Genomic DNA, 14,644 nt, shown 5'->3' with positions numbered 1-14,644 from the left:
GTATTTGTCACAGGGGTGTTGTTATTAATCACCTGTAATACAAAAAATTTAAAGCATAAGGGAGAAATGGAATGTTTTGGATTCTCTACTATTCTTGTAAATATCATTAGGATAAGAATTTTTCTCAGTTATCTTTGTAAATCCCATATTCCAAATATGGTCAAAACACAAATCATCATATTTTGCTTTAAACTTGTTCCGTCTCTGACTTTCCTTGTTAGTGTCCAAAGCCAACATCATCCCCTCAATAACCTAAAATTTTAATCACAATATCTTACTAATCCTATCTCTATGACATGTTTACTTATTTTCTTTTCTTTCTACTTACACCTTGGTTCAGGCCCTAACACCTTTCTTGGACTACTGCTTGGTTTCTCCAACTCAAACCTCCTCCTTCTACCATCATAATCCATACTCCATAATGACCTCAAAGTAAAATTTCTAAAGTACAAATCTGATTGTGTCACCCCTTTCAAAACAAATTCAAAACAAAAAAAAAATTTGTTACCTCAAAATTAAACTAATTGCCCTGATTGACATTTGGGTTCCTTTGCATTTTGACCTTTCCTTACCTTTCTAGTCTCCTTCTCTCTCTTTTCTTTTTATGTTTTAGTCAAACTTCTCCTTATTATTATTCAGAACACAAAACTCCACCTCTGAGTTCCTTCCTTTTTAATAACTGTCCTCTAGGTTAGGAAGGCACTACTTCTTCAGTGCTTTCTCCTTGAATCCCTGGTTTCTTTCAAGACTATTACAATCTCTTCAAGGGCCACCTTGTACTTGTGCCCTCTTAGAGTTCCCAAATTACTAGTTTTGGCAACTAGCTGATGCAGTAGATAGAGCACCAGGCCTAGAGGCAGGAAACATATCTTTGTGAGCTCATATAGGACCTCAGATACTTACTAGCTGTGTGACTCTGGGCATATCACATTTTTTTTTACATTTTTATCATTTATTCCTATTTTTATCCTCTGTACCATCAATACCACCTAGCCCCCAACTAGCAAGTGCAGTCATGGGCCATACTATGGTTTTATATAAGCCAGGCATGAAAAAAGAGTGGGACCTGAATTTGGTCAAATACAATAAATTATGTGTTAGAATCTAGGCATATTACTTAACCCTCTGTGCCTTAGTTTTCTCATCTATTAAGGAGGAAGGAAATGACAAACCATTCCAGTATATCTCTACTGAGAAAAGTCCAAAAGGCATCATTAAGAATCAGATATGACTGAAAATTATTAAACAACAAAAAATCAGCTAATATTCTCACTTCTATAACCAGATTTTATTCATTTTATATTTTTGTGTGTATATACATACATACATATAAAAATATATATGCATATATATTCATCAGCTCCTTGAGAGTCACAACATTTATTTTTGGCTTAATATTCCTAGTACTGAATAGAGTTCTTGGGATATAATAAATATTTAATAAATGCTTTATATTTGATTAAGCAGGAATTATTTCATACTTTTATTTTGCAATAATGTCTTAATGGTTCTCTTGCCTTAAGTCCCTTCCCACTTAAAAGCATCCTCTCTTCCTCTCTTCTGTCTCTCTCTGTCTCTGTGTCTCTGTTTCTCTCTCTCTCTCTCTCTCTCTCTCTCTCTCTCTCTCTCTCTCTCTCTCTCTCTCTCTCTCTCCTCTCCTCCTCCTCCTCCTCCTCCTCCTCCTCCTCCTCTTCCTTTTGTTTCTTTTTTGTCTGTCTGTTAGAAGCTTTGACCTACACCATTTCTTCCCTGGACAAGTTCACCCCTCCTTATTTAGACAGTCTGGTGTTCTACTCTTTCCTAGGGATTCCTATACTCCTGATGGACTTCATGGAAACAACTGAATTACTTTCGCATACATTCCTGTATTAAGCAATCCCCCAGCCTTAGATTTCCCAGTAACGGATTACAAAAAAACATGTCAACACAAAATCCCAACCCATCCTCTACATGGCCTCAAAATTATTTCCTTAAAGTGCACACATTTCTCTTTTCAATGAATATGAGAGACCCCCCTATCTCCTATGAGAGATTAAATATAAATTCCTCAGTTTGGAATTTAAAGCTGATCAAAATAGGACCCCTTCCTACCTTTCCAGTCTTCTTACACCTTGCTCAGCCAGCTTACTTACTACTTCTCACCACTGACACGCCATATTCCTGTCCTCCACCCTACTTTACTAGAATGTTTTCTCTGCTCATCTTAGACTCCTGTATCCCTAGCTTCCTTCAAAAATCAGTATAAATACTATCATCTGTAATAGGTATTTCCTGATCTCCCAGATGCTTAAGTCTTTCCCTTCAAGGTGAACTTGCATCTACTTGCTTGTATCTTGTATATGCTTAAAAGTGTTCATCTGCTTGTTAAAATATAGACCCTTCAGGGGCTGAGAATGCTTCATATTTGTCTTTATATTTCCAGTGCTTAGCACGAAGTGTGAAATATAGAATATTTTGGATGAAGACTAATCTTTTCCCCACGTCTATATTTTGCTCATTCACTTCTTACATAATTGATACATTTATATTTATTCTAGAGTTTTCACAGTTCCTTTTATAGGAAAGATGTTTGCTAATGTTAAATGACTGCATGAATATTCAAAGATTACTCTAAAACTATGAATTTTCATATTCATAGATTGCCCAGTCAAGTATCACATAAGTGGAACTGCTGTAGGTGAAGGAACATTTAGGTAAATTTCATATAAATACAAGAATGCCTTACTTATCAGTTTTTTTAAAGCTGAATCATTCATCTTATATTTCCTTATTTCATGTTTTCTTTTCTCTTCTTCCTTCCTCCCTTTCTTCCATGCTTTCTTTCTCCTCCTCCTCCTCCTCCTCCTCTTCTTCTTCCTTCTTTTTACTTCTTCCTTCTTCTTCTTCTTCCTCTTCCTCCTCCTCCTCCTTCTTCTTCTTCCTTCGTCTCCATCTTCTTCATCTTCGTCTTTTTTTTTTCTCTCTGTCTCTGTTTCTGTCACTGTCTCTCCCTTTCTTTCTTCTTGGGTAATGTAGGACTTTGTTTTGCTTGCCTTTAGATATTTTTAATGGTTTTTGTTTCTTACTTTCTCACTGGTTGATAAAAGTGACTATATATAACAGAAAATAAAATTAAATTAAATTTTAAAAACTGAATCATTCAAAATTTACTAACAATGTATTTATTTACAGAAAATTCAAGAAGTGCTTTAAAAATAAAATAATCAGTCAATAAAATAATTTTTATTAAATGTTTTTGATGTGGCTGACTATGGGTGAAACACTATAGGGCGGGGGGAATAAAAAAACATTTTTTACCATTTTCAGGAGTCTAATAAAAAGTGAGACTTACTGAAATATTGAAGTATTGCTCCTTTATTTTTTTTAGCAAATCCAAGTTCCCTTTAATTCAGAGGAGAGTATAATACCTAAGGAATCAGTAAGAATAAGGGATGCTGAAAGGGTAAATAGAGGTAATAAGAATCCATTGATACTTTGAGTGCTTGTAAGGAAACTGGTCACCCTTTCACCCATATCTGGATATATTTGATCTATAGGTTAAGGCTTTTTAAAGAGATTATAGTTTAGAGCAATATGTGACAAAATACATTTAAAACAAGTGTATATATTAATATACAAATATTTATATATGTACACATGATCATACATGAATATAAACACATGTATATATACCTATACACACACACACTTATATATGGAGAGATCATTGAAAATTCAACCTGATTCATAAACTCAGCGTCTGGGGCACTAGGTCACATATTTCAAAAGAATAACTAAGTCCAAAAAGTCTCATATATCAAAAATGCAAATACATTTTTATAGGGAGATTATTCTCTTTCAGAAAAATTGTTATTCAAAATCTATTTGATCTAAGAAATTATAGTTTTTATTATCAATGAAGCATCTTTTTTTTTAGTTTTTTTTTTTTTGCAAGGTAAGTGGTGTTGTGATTTGCCCAAGGCCACACAGCTAGGTAATATTAAGTGTCTGAGACCAGATTTAAACTCAGGTATTCCTGACTCCAGGGCTGGTGCTCTATCCACTGTGCAATCTAGCCACCCCAATGAAGCACCTTTTATAAATTATATATGTGTTTCTCCGAGGTATTCTATTATCCTTAATGTCTAGTATAGTCAATGCCAAATGCAGTTATGTGTAAATTTTTCTCCCTTTATTAATACCAAAGCTATATAAGTGCCAGCTTTCATGGTGATACTGAAATGTCATTCCAGACAAAATCCGAAGTTGGCTTACCCAGTGAAATAATGTACTAACAAATATTTCCTAAATTTGAAATCTATGCATGTAATTAAAACCAAGACCTTCTTGGCAGATAAATTATAACCTCCAAACCATACAATATAACTTTTATTGCTTTGAACCTGAATATGATCCATTTAAAGCAATAGAGCCATAACAAAAAAGAGAGGAAGAGATTTTTTTTCTCTAAATGGAATTGGGAAATGGATAGAGTGTCAACAAGCTGTAGATACAGTTCTTCCAGATGTCAGGAACTGTAGAGGAGAGGAATGTCATATGAAAAGAGGCAAGATTGTGTGAAACATGTAGAGAGAGAGGTCAATTTTAGACTAAGAAGAGAAAGCTTAAATCCTTGGGGGTGGCATGCAGACATGACTATAGAGGATATTAGAAATGATTTCAAAATGGATTTGAAATAACTAAGAAACATGAGCTCAGAAAAATTAAAAGGATTTCCCTCCTAATATCTTATAGAATCAAAGGCTCATATTGAAAAATACTTTTCCTAATTAAGATATGTGAATATGAGTTATAGAAGACTGCAATTTCTTATTAATTAAAAAATGAATATCCTGTAGAGGAAAGGGGCATGGTAGGTATGAGCAGGCTGAAACATGTTGCCAGTGAAAAACTTCCAAAACAAAACGGAGTAAAGTTTATCTTAAAGAGAATTTATGAATGGAAACACGATTGATTATATGGGATTACAAATGGACAGCTGAAGTGTTCCACTAGTATATTTTCAATTCCAGTGGAAAAAAGGTGTTTAAAATGTTTGATAAAACCCCTGTGGAGAACTTGTAATATGATCAGGCCTAGATGGACTGCAACTTTCAATATTGGAGAAAATTTATGATTCCCTAAGATCATTGGGGTATTTTGAATGGAGAATGACATCTGGACCTTGGAACTTTCAGAAAGAAGGCAATAATTCCAGGGTAAAAAAAGAATTGAATTTAATTAGAAGTGAGAATTTTTTAAAAAAAAAAATGGAGTATTTGGGTGATGAGATGAGAACAAGTATGATGAGCAATTAATTTGAGAAGATATAAAGGAGTAGAAGTCAACTTGTAAGAAAATAGTGATTATTAGGTACAAGGTAGTAGGTTTATAAAGAGTTATGCATTTCCTAGAATTTTATTTTAAGAATATGAAGGAATTAGAGTCTAAAGGTAAGTACATGAAATTAAGGAAATAAAATTTAAACATTGTTAGAAAAAAATGGAACACAGAAAAGAGTCTATAGGTCACACATGTACATGACATGGAGAAATACTTAGCATTTAGAAAGGCATGTGTATGTGAATCTCTGTGTTTGTGTGTGTGTGTGTGTGTGTGTGTGTGTGTAAAATTATTCTATACAAATTTCTGTTTATCAGTACTTTCTCTGGATGCAGATGATGTCTTTCTTAATATATCCTTTAAAGTTGATTTAAATGTTTACAATAATTAAAGTGACATTCACTCAAAGTCATTCTTAAAACAATATTGCTTGGCAGCTAGGTGGCGCAGTGGATAAAGCACCGCCCCTGGAGTCAGGAGTACCTGCGTTCAAATCCGGTCTCAGACACTTAATAATTACCTAGCTGTGTGTCTTGGGCAAGCCACTTAACCCCATTTGCCTTGCAAAAACCTAAAAAAAATGGTAAAAAACAAAACCCAAAAAACAATATTGCTGTTACTATATATAATGTTCTCTCGGTTCTGCTCATTTCACTTTTTATTATTTCATGTGTCTTTCCACGTTTTTTTCCAAAATATTGAGCTCATCGTTTCTCATAGCATGGTAGTATTTCATCACCATCACTTGCCAAAAATTATTTAGACATCCTAATTGATAGATATCCTTGAAAGTTCCACATCTTTGCCATTGCAAAAAGAGTTACTATGAATATTTTAATATATTGGTTCTTTTCCTTTTTCCACAGTAATTTTTTTAATAGGACCAGTAGAGGTATGACTGGGTCAAAGGGTTAATAACTATTTAGGCATAATTCCAAATTACTCTCCAAAAAGGTTGGATTTTTTGGAAATTCTCCCTAATGAAAAATTGATTTTCTTCATTCTCTCCAACATTTTTCACTTTCCTCTCCTGTCATTTTAGCTAATATGGTAGGTGGAAAATGACATTTCAAGAATATTTTAATCTGCATTTCTCTAATCAGTAAGGATCCAGAGCATTTTTACATGATGACTACAAATTGTTTGATTTTTTCATTGAAAAACTACTTATCAATTGGAGAATGACTTGAATTCTAACAGATTTGACAAAAGCTTTTTTATACTTTAGATATGAGACCTTTATCTGAAAAGAATGCTTATAAATTTCCCCCTAATTTTTTGTACAAAACCTTTTAACTTTATGTTATTGAAATTATCCACTCTAAACCTATTTTTTTGCTCTTGGTAATTCATAAATCTTCACCTGTCATGTCTGATAAGTAATATTTTTTATGTTCTTCTAATTTTCCTATAAAATCTCTCTCTATAGCTAGGTCATTAATTTATTTTCACAGTATCTTGATAAAGGTGTCCTGTGTCTTCCATACTATTTTTCTAGTTTTCTCAACAATTTTTATCAACTAATGATGCCCAAATGTTAGATCTACACACTTGTTAAATGCGAAGTTACTTGTACTGGTAAATTGTATTTTTACTCTATTCCATTGACCTACTTTCTATTTCTTAGATAGTAAGAGATAGTTTTGTTAGTTACTGCCTTATAATACAATTTAAAATATAGTTTTGCTAAACTTTTTTCTATTTTTCCTTTGAAATACTTAACATTTGTTTTTTACAAAAATTTGAAATTTTTTTCTGAATCAATAAAATATTTTTGGTAATTTAATTGGGATTTCATTGAATACATAAAATACTTTGGCTAAAAACTGTCATTTTTATCATGTTGATCCTGCCTACCCATGAACAATTAATATCTCTTCAATTGTTTAAATATGATTTTGATTGCATAAAATTTCTTTCTTTATAATGTTGTTTAGATAGTTCCTGGGTTTGCTTTGGCATGTATGCTCCCAGGTACTTTATACTTTGTAAAGTTATTTTAAATGGGATATTTTTTAACCATCTTTTTCTGCAGAGTTTTGTTTTTGATATTTAGGAATGCTGATGATATATGTGAATTTACTTTATATCTTGCTACTTTGCTGAAATTATTATTTGTTTCAAGTAACCTTTTAGTTGCCCTTGGAATATTCTGAGAATATCATGATATCATTTGCAAAAAAGAGAAAGATTTTGATTACTTCATTTCCAGTTCTGATTCCTTCAATTTTTTTTCTACTTTTTGTTCTTGCAAGGATTTCCAATACAATTTTGTATAAAAGTGATGATAATGGACATCCTTATTTCACACCTACTCTTACCGAGATCCCTATTAAAAATAATATTGTTGATTTTAGAGGAATTGGTTTTTTATCAAATTTAGGAAAAATTCATTTCTACCAGTACTCTCAAGTGTTTTTTAAATAAAAATGAGTGTTAAACTTTATGAAAAACCTTTTCTGCCTCTATAGATATAATTGTTTATTTTAAAACTTTTATTATTGACATAATCAATCAGATTCATTATTTAAGTTTTGTTAAACCATCCCAGCATTACTGGTAAAAAACTCACTTGCTTATAAAGCATAGTAATGGTAATATAAAATTTTCACATTTTAGCTAATATTTTATTTAAGATTTTTGTCTCCATATGCATTAGTGAAAGGAGTCTATAAATTTCTTTTACTGTTTTTATTCTTTTTCATTTAAATGTCATTATTATATTTGTTTCATAAAAGGAATTTGATAAAACCCCCCCACCTTTTTAATCTATTATTCCCAATAATTTATTCAATATCAGAATTAGTTGATCTTTAAATGCTTGCTAAAATTAGCTTGTAAATGCTGGTCCTGGTCCTTTCCTCTTAAGAAGCTCATTTTTGACTTGTTCAATTTTTCTAAAAGGTTAACTTTAGATATTCCACTTCCTCTCCTGTTAATCTAGCCAATTTGTAGTTTTACAAATATTCTTCTATTTCATTTGTCATTAAATTTATTGATCTATGATTGACATAATAATCTGTATATTTGCTTTAATCTTCATTGGTGAATTTTAATATTAGTGATTCATTTTTCTCTCTTCTTAAATCAAAGTAACCGTTTATATATTTATTTTTTTTTCATAAAACCAATTTCTAATTTTATTTATTTGTTTGATTTTCTTAACATCACCTTTAATTTTTAGAATTTCTAATTTAGTGTTTAATTAGAGATTTTTACTTCATTCCTTTTCTAGATTTTTAAAGTTGCATACTAATTTTATTAGCCTGTTCTTTCTCTGTAAGCATTTATAAACATTTAGAGATTCCTTTAATAACTGCCTTTGCTGTATTCCATAGTTTTTGATATGTTGTTTTAATATTGTCATTCTCTTTAATAAAATTATTAATAGGTTCTATGATTTGTTCTTTAACCAACTCATTCTTTAAGATAGGAAGCTTAATCTGTAATTATTTTATATGATTTTGATTATATGATGATATGAAAATAACTCAAATTTTTTTGGTTTTCTGCTTTCAACTATTAAATGTTTTATGTACTTATTTATGGTCATTATTTATAAAGGTAATGTGAACTGCTGAAAACAAGGTATTTTCCTTTCTATTTTCATTTAGTTCTCTCCAGATATCTATTATATGTTGTTTATTCAATTCATTTCCTTATGTCTTTTTTATCTTTTGTTTACTTCTGAATGAAGACAATTAAGACCCCCTACTATTATAGTACTTCTATACATCTCTACCTGTAATTCATTTAACTATTCTTTTAAAAATTTAGATGCTTGGGGTGGCTAGGAGGTATAGTGGATAAAGCACTGGCCCTGGAGTCAGGAGTACCTGGGTTCAAATCTGGTCTCAGACACTTAATAATTACCTAGCTCTGTGGCCTTGGGCAAGCCACTTAACCCCGTTTGCCTTGCAAAAACCTAAAAAAAAATTATATGCTGTAGCAATTTGTGCATACATGTTTAATATTAATATTGCTTCATTTTCTATGGCACATTTTATCAAAATGTAGTTACCCTGTTTATCTCTTTTGATTAAATCAGAAGTAGGATGTGTTCAAGAAAGATTAGTGCCTCTGGTATGAGGGTTGTTAAACCCTATTAAGGGCTGCTTTCCACCTTTGATGTCCATCTGAGCAATTTAACTCTCACTTGTGTCTCTAAGAAGCTGTAGCATGCACAATGGCCACACCCTGGTAAATTGTATTTGTAGGTGGGTTAAACCAGGTTGAGGGTAATCGAGGGAGTCTCAAACTCATTGGTGAGTTGTAGGGGGTGTCTATGCCAAGCATGTGAATTCTTTCACTGTTGGATAAGAACACTTTGTTCCAATGACCAAGAAGGCTGCTGAAATGGATGCTGTGTAGCACTTAGAGCTTGGTTCAACATCAAAGATGCCAAGGTCATCCACTGTATCTAGAGCCATTACAAGTTGTCTTGACCCTGTCTTGCCATGCTGCATCATGATGACTTTGGAGGAGGAAATGATGCTGATGACATTGTGCAACTCTACCTCACTTAAATCCAATTTATGCATGCATCAAAAGATACCACTGATACTTTTCCATTTCTCCAAGATCTGTGGAAACAGACAAATATCAAAGTAGGAGGTGCAGATACACTGGGAGCTGGTCACAATGCTGCACATTGGTAGCCCTGTCCATAGAGTCATTTCCCCACTAAAAGCAGCAGTGAGATTTGGCAGCCTCCTGTGGGCCTGAGAAGCCCTTTTAAGAATCACACCACTTGACTTCTGGGGCAGAGCCAAGATGGAGACACAAAGCCAACCTGTTCTTGGAGCCTTTTCCTACCAAAGATAAATGAAACCTCTACTCTGATATTCACACTACAGATACCACCAAGAAAAAGAGAAGATTCAAAGAAGTTTTCAACTGTAGACATCATTGTAGATCTTCAGTGAAGGGCTGTCTCTTTTGGGGAAAAGAGGAAGTAAAGTCCAGGGGGCAGGAGAGTGGAGAAAACCAGCAGAAGGATTTTAACCCAGTGCAATCCATTTCCCAACAGCTTGACAACAACAGAGGTCCCAGCAGCTAGATAGAAAGTCAACAGGGGGTCCCAATCCCAAACAAAGTCTGAACCCTGAAAACACTGGGGTAAAAGACAGGACTGTGCTGGGAAAAAACTACTGCCAGGTCAGAACCTGGATAAGAAGGAGCAAAAAAAAAATCTCTGCAAAGGCAAGACCTGGAATGCATAGGTAACATCTTGGCCAAAAACAAGTCAGGGATCAGACCCCAGTACCAACCAAAAAAAAAGCTTGAAGCTATACTCTCTATACCCTAGAAGTAGAACTAAAACAACAAAGATGAACAAAAAAGTTAAAGAGAGCTCACTATAGGGAACTGCTTTACAGACAAAGATGACAACAATGCCATGTCTGAAGAAGAAAGCAGTGAAAAATCACTCACAGGGGAAGTGTCAAAACAGTCTATAAATTGGACTCAAATACAAAAGCTCATTGAAGAGCTTAAAAAAGAATTTAAAATCAAAGAAGAGAGGAAGAAGAAAAATGGAAAAAAGAAAAGAAAGTCATGCAGGAAAATTATTAAAAATTTACCAAAAAAATCAACTCTGTTAAAAAGTAAAAATAACCAACTGGAAAAGGAAACACAGGAGCTAATTGAAGAAAATAAAACCCTAAAAATTAGAATTGAACAAATAGAAACCAATGAATCTACAAGACTACAAGATTCCATCAAACAAAACTAAAGGCTGAAAAAATTGAAGAAAATGTAAAGTACCTTTTAGGGAAAAAAATGAATGACCTGGAAAATAGATCCAGGAGAGACAATCTATGAATCATCGAACTACCAACAAACCTGAATCAAAAAAAAAAAAAGAACCTGGAAAACATCATGCAGGAACTTATAAGGGAAAACTGTCTAATTCTACTAGAACAAGGTAACAATATAACCATTGAAAGAATCCACAGAACCCCTCCAGAAAGAGACCCTAGGATAAAAACTCCAAGGGCTGTAATAGCCAAATTCCAGAACCCTCAAATAAAGGACAGAATGTTTCAAGCAGCAAAAAGAAACCAATTAAAATAAAAGGAAACAAAATCAGACTCACACAATACCTATCAGCCTTACTATGGAAGTAGCAGAAGACCTGGAATTGTATATTTCAGAGAGCAAAGGATCTGGGATTACAACCCAGAATATACTACCCTGAAAAATTCAGCATATATGTCAGGGTCAAAAGATAAATGTTTAATGAAATAGAGGACTTCCAGAAATTTCCTGACACAAAGACCAGAACTGAGCAGTGAATTCTACTGCCAAAACACATGACTGAATAGTTGCATTAAAAAGGAAAATGAAAAGGAGAAGGGAAAAACAAAACAAAACAAATGTTGGTCAAGATCATCAAATTGCATACAACCCTAAAAGGGAAGATATAACACTTCTAATTATTTAGAACTTTACTTCTATTAGGATAATTATGGGGTAGACTATAATTGAAGAGAATGAATCTAAAGGATATGGATATAATTATATGTTATCTCTCCATTGAAGAAGTCCAAGTTGACATCATTATGTTTGAAATAAAAATCCTTGAAAAGCAAGGGTGTTAACTTTAAATTTAAGTTGCTTTTTATCCTTTGACCAACTTTAATCATACCATGCTTAGTACCTTGTCTAATGAGGGTGTCCTAAACTGCCAGGTCCTGAGTTAGTATCTCTGTAACTTACATCATTCTCAGAAAAGACCTCCAGAGCCTCCCAGTACTTAGAGATCTTTAAGATTCATACAGTTAATTAGATCAGGGTTTGACTTAGCCCCTGCTTCCCTTAGCAAGGGGTCCAGTACTCTGAATGGGGAGGAGGGTAAAATGGGACATAAAATAGACCTTCTTTCACTTAACAGGGGTTAAGTACTCTGGTAAGGAGAGCAGAAGATGAAAAGTATGAAAGAAAATAGGCTTTGTTTTACTTCACAAAGGGTTAAATTTGATCCTGGGTGGGGGAGGGAGAGGGGGTAATTAATGTGTCAGAGAAAATAGGTCTGGGGAGGAGGGGCACAAATAGTTGAAGAAATGATATGGCTTTGGATGATACTTTGGTTCATAAGGAGATGGAGTATACTTGAAAGATATTTGAAAATGGGGTAAAGTTAAAAGTGGATATAATTATAATTTGATGCAATTTGAGTCAATGCTACTTATCAATCAAGCAATTAAACAATCTGTGATGATACCTTGATAACAATATGAGCTTATCAAGAAATCAAATAATCAATTGATGATACCTGATTTATCATATTAAAGCAATAAATGATACTCAGGGAAGAGGCACAAAGATTTATAATTTTAGAGGGAAAGATGGGAGAATGTGAATGTTGAGTATCAACATATATAGCACAGACGAGGGAATAAGATATATTTTCACTTGGGTTTAAAAATCTAACCTAATCTACAGGGAAGGGGTGGGGAATGGAAAAGGGAAAGATAAAGGAAAAAGGAATTGATAAAAGGGAAGGCAAAGGTATAAGTGAAAATAAACTGAAAATCAAGTTTTTGAAAGAAAAGTCAAAGGGGAAAAGGTCAGTAAAATTTTGTCGAGGAGGAATAAGAGAAAAGGAAAGAGAAAAATATAAAGGAAGAAAAGTAGCATGGAGGGAAATGCAGAATTAGTAATGTTAACTGTAAATGTGAATGGGATGAAAAAAATGTGAATGGGATGAACTGTCCTATAAAATGGAAGCAGATAGCAGAAAGAAATAAAAAATAGAATCCTGCAGTATGTGGTTTACAAGAAACACATTTGAAGCAGAGAGATATACACAGGTTGAAAGTAGAAGGATGGAGCAAAATATACTACACTTCAGCTGAAGTAAAAATATCTGGGGTGCCAATCCTAATCTCAGATATAGTAAAAGCAAAAATCAATCTCATTAAAAGGGATAAGGAATGAAACTACATCTTCCTAAAAGTCCCCATTGGCTGGGGCAGCTATTTGGCACAGTGGATAGAGCACCGGCCCTGGAGTCAGGAGTACCTGAGTTCAAATCCAGCCTCAGACACTTAATAATTACCTAAATATGTGACCTTGGAAAAGCCACTTAACCCCAATTGCCCTGCAAAAACTAAAAAAAAATTCCCTATTGGTAATGAAGCTATATCATTACTAGCCATGTCTGCACCCAGTGGTAGAGCATCCAAATTCCTAGAGGAAAAACTGAGTGAATTACAAGGAGACATAGACAGCAAATAATAGAGGACCTCAATTTCCCTTTGTCAGAACTAGATAAATCATGGAAATATAAATCATGGAAAATAAACATGAAGGAAGTTAAAAAGGCGAATGAAATCTTAGAAAACTTAGATACGATAGATCTCTGGAGAAAATTTAATGGAGATAGAAAAGAATATACCTTTTCTCAGCAGTACATGGCACCAACACCAAAACTGACCATGTACTAGGGCACAAAATCTTATTATCAAATGAAGAAAGATAGAAATAATAAAAACATTTCTCAGATCATGATGCAATAAAAATTACATGTAATAAAGAATCAGGGAAAGATAAACTGATAACTAATTGCAAATTAAATTACTTTATCTTAAATGATGGGTGGATCAAACAGCAAATAAGAGAAATTATCAATAATTATATCTAAGAAAATGAAAATAATGAGAATTCATACCAAAATTTAGCAGATGCAACCAAGGGAGTTTGAAGTGGAAATGTTATATCTCTAAATGCTTATATGAATAAAAGAGAGAAAGAGAAGATCAATGAATTGGGTAAGCAAATAAAAAAAGTTAGAAAAAGTAAAATTAAAGATCCACAATTAAATAACAAATTGGAATTTCTGAAAATCAAGGAAGAGATTAATAAAAATTGAAAGCAATAAAGCCATCAATCTCATAAATAAAAATAAGAGTTGATTTTATGAAAAAAGACAATGAAATAGATAAACCTTTGGTTAATCTGATTATAAAAAAGAAAGAAGATAATAAAATCACCAATATCAAAAATGAAAACAGTAAAGCAACAACCAATGAGGAGGAAATGAAAGATAATTCAGAGCTAGTTTGCTGAACTGTATGCCAATAAATTGTTTAACCTGAGTGAAATTGATAAATATTTACAAAAATGCAAACTGCCCAGATGAACAGAAGAGGTGATAAATTGCTTAAATAATCATATTTTAGAAAAAGAAACTGAAGAAATCATCAATAAACTCCCTAAGAAATAGTCTCCAGATCTAGATGTATTTACAAGTGAATTCTATCAACATTTAAGGAAAAATTAATTCCTGTTCCACAATAAACTATTTTCAAAAATAGGT

The sequence above is a fragment of the Macrotis lagotis genome, chromosome X, assembly GCF_037893015.1.
Source record: "Macrotis lagotis isolate mMagLag1 chromosome X, bilby.v1.9.chrom.fasta, whole genome shotgun sequence".
Taxonomy (NCBI): domain Eukaryota; kingdom Metazoa; phylum Chordata; class Mammalia; order Peramelemorphia; family Peramelidae; genus Macrotis; species Macrotis lagotis.
This window is presented reverse-complemented; position numbering follows the sequence as displayed.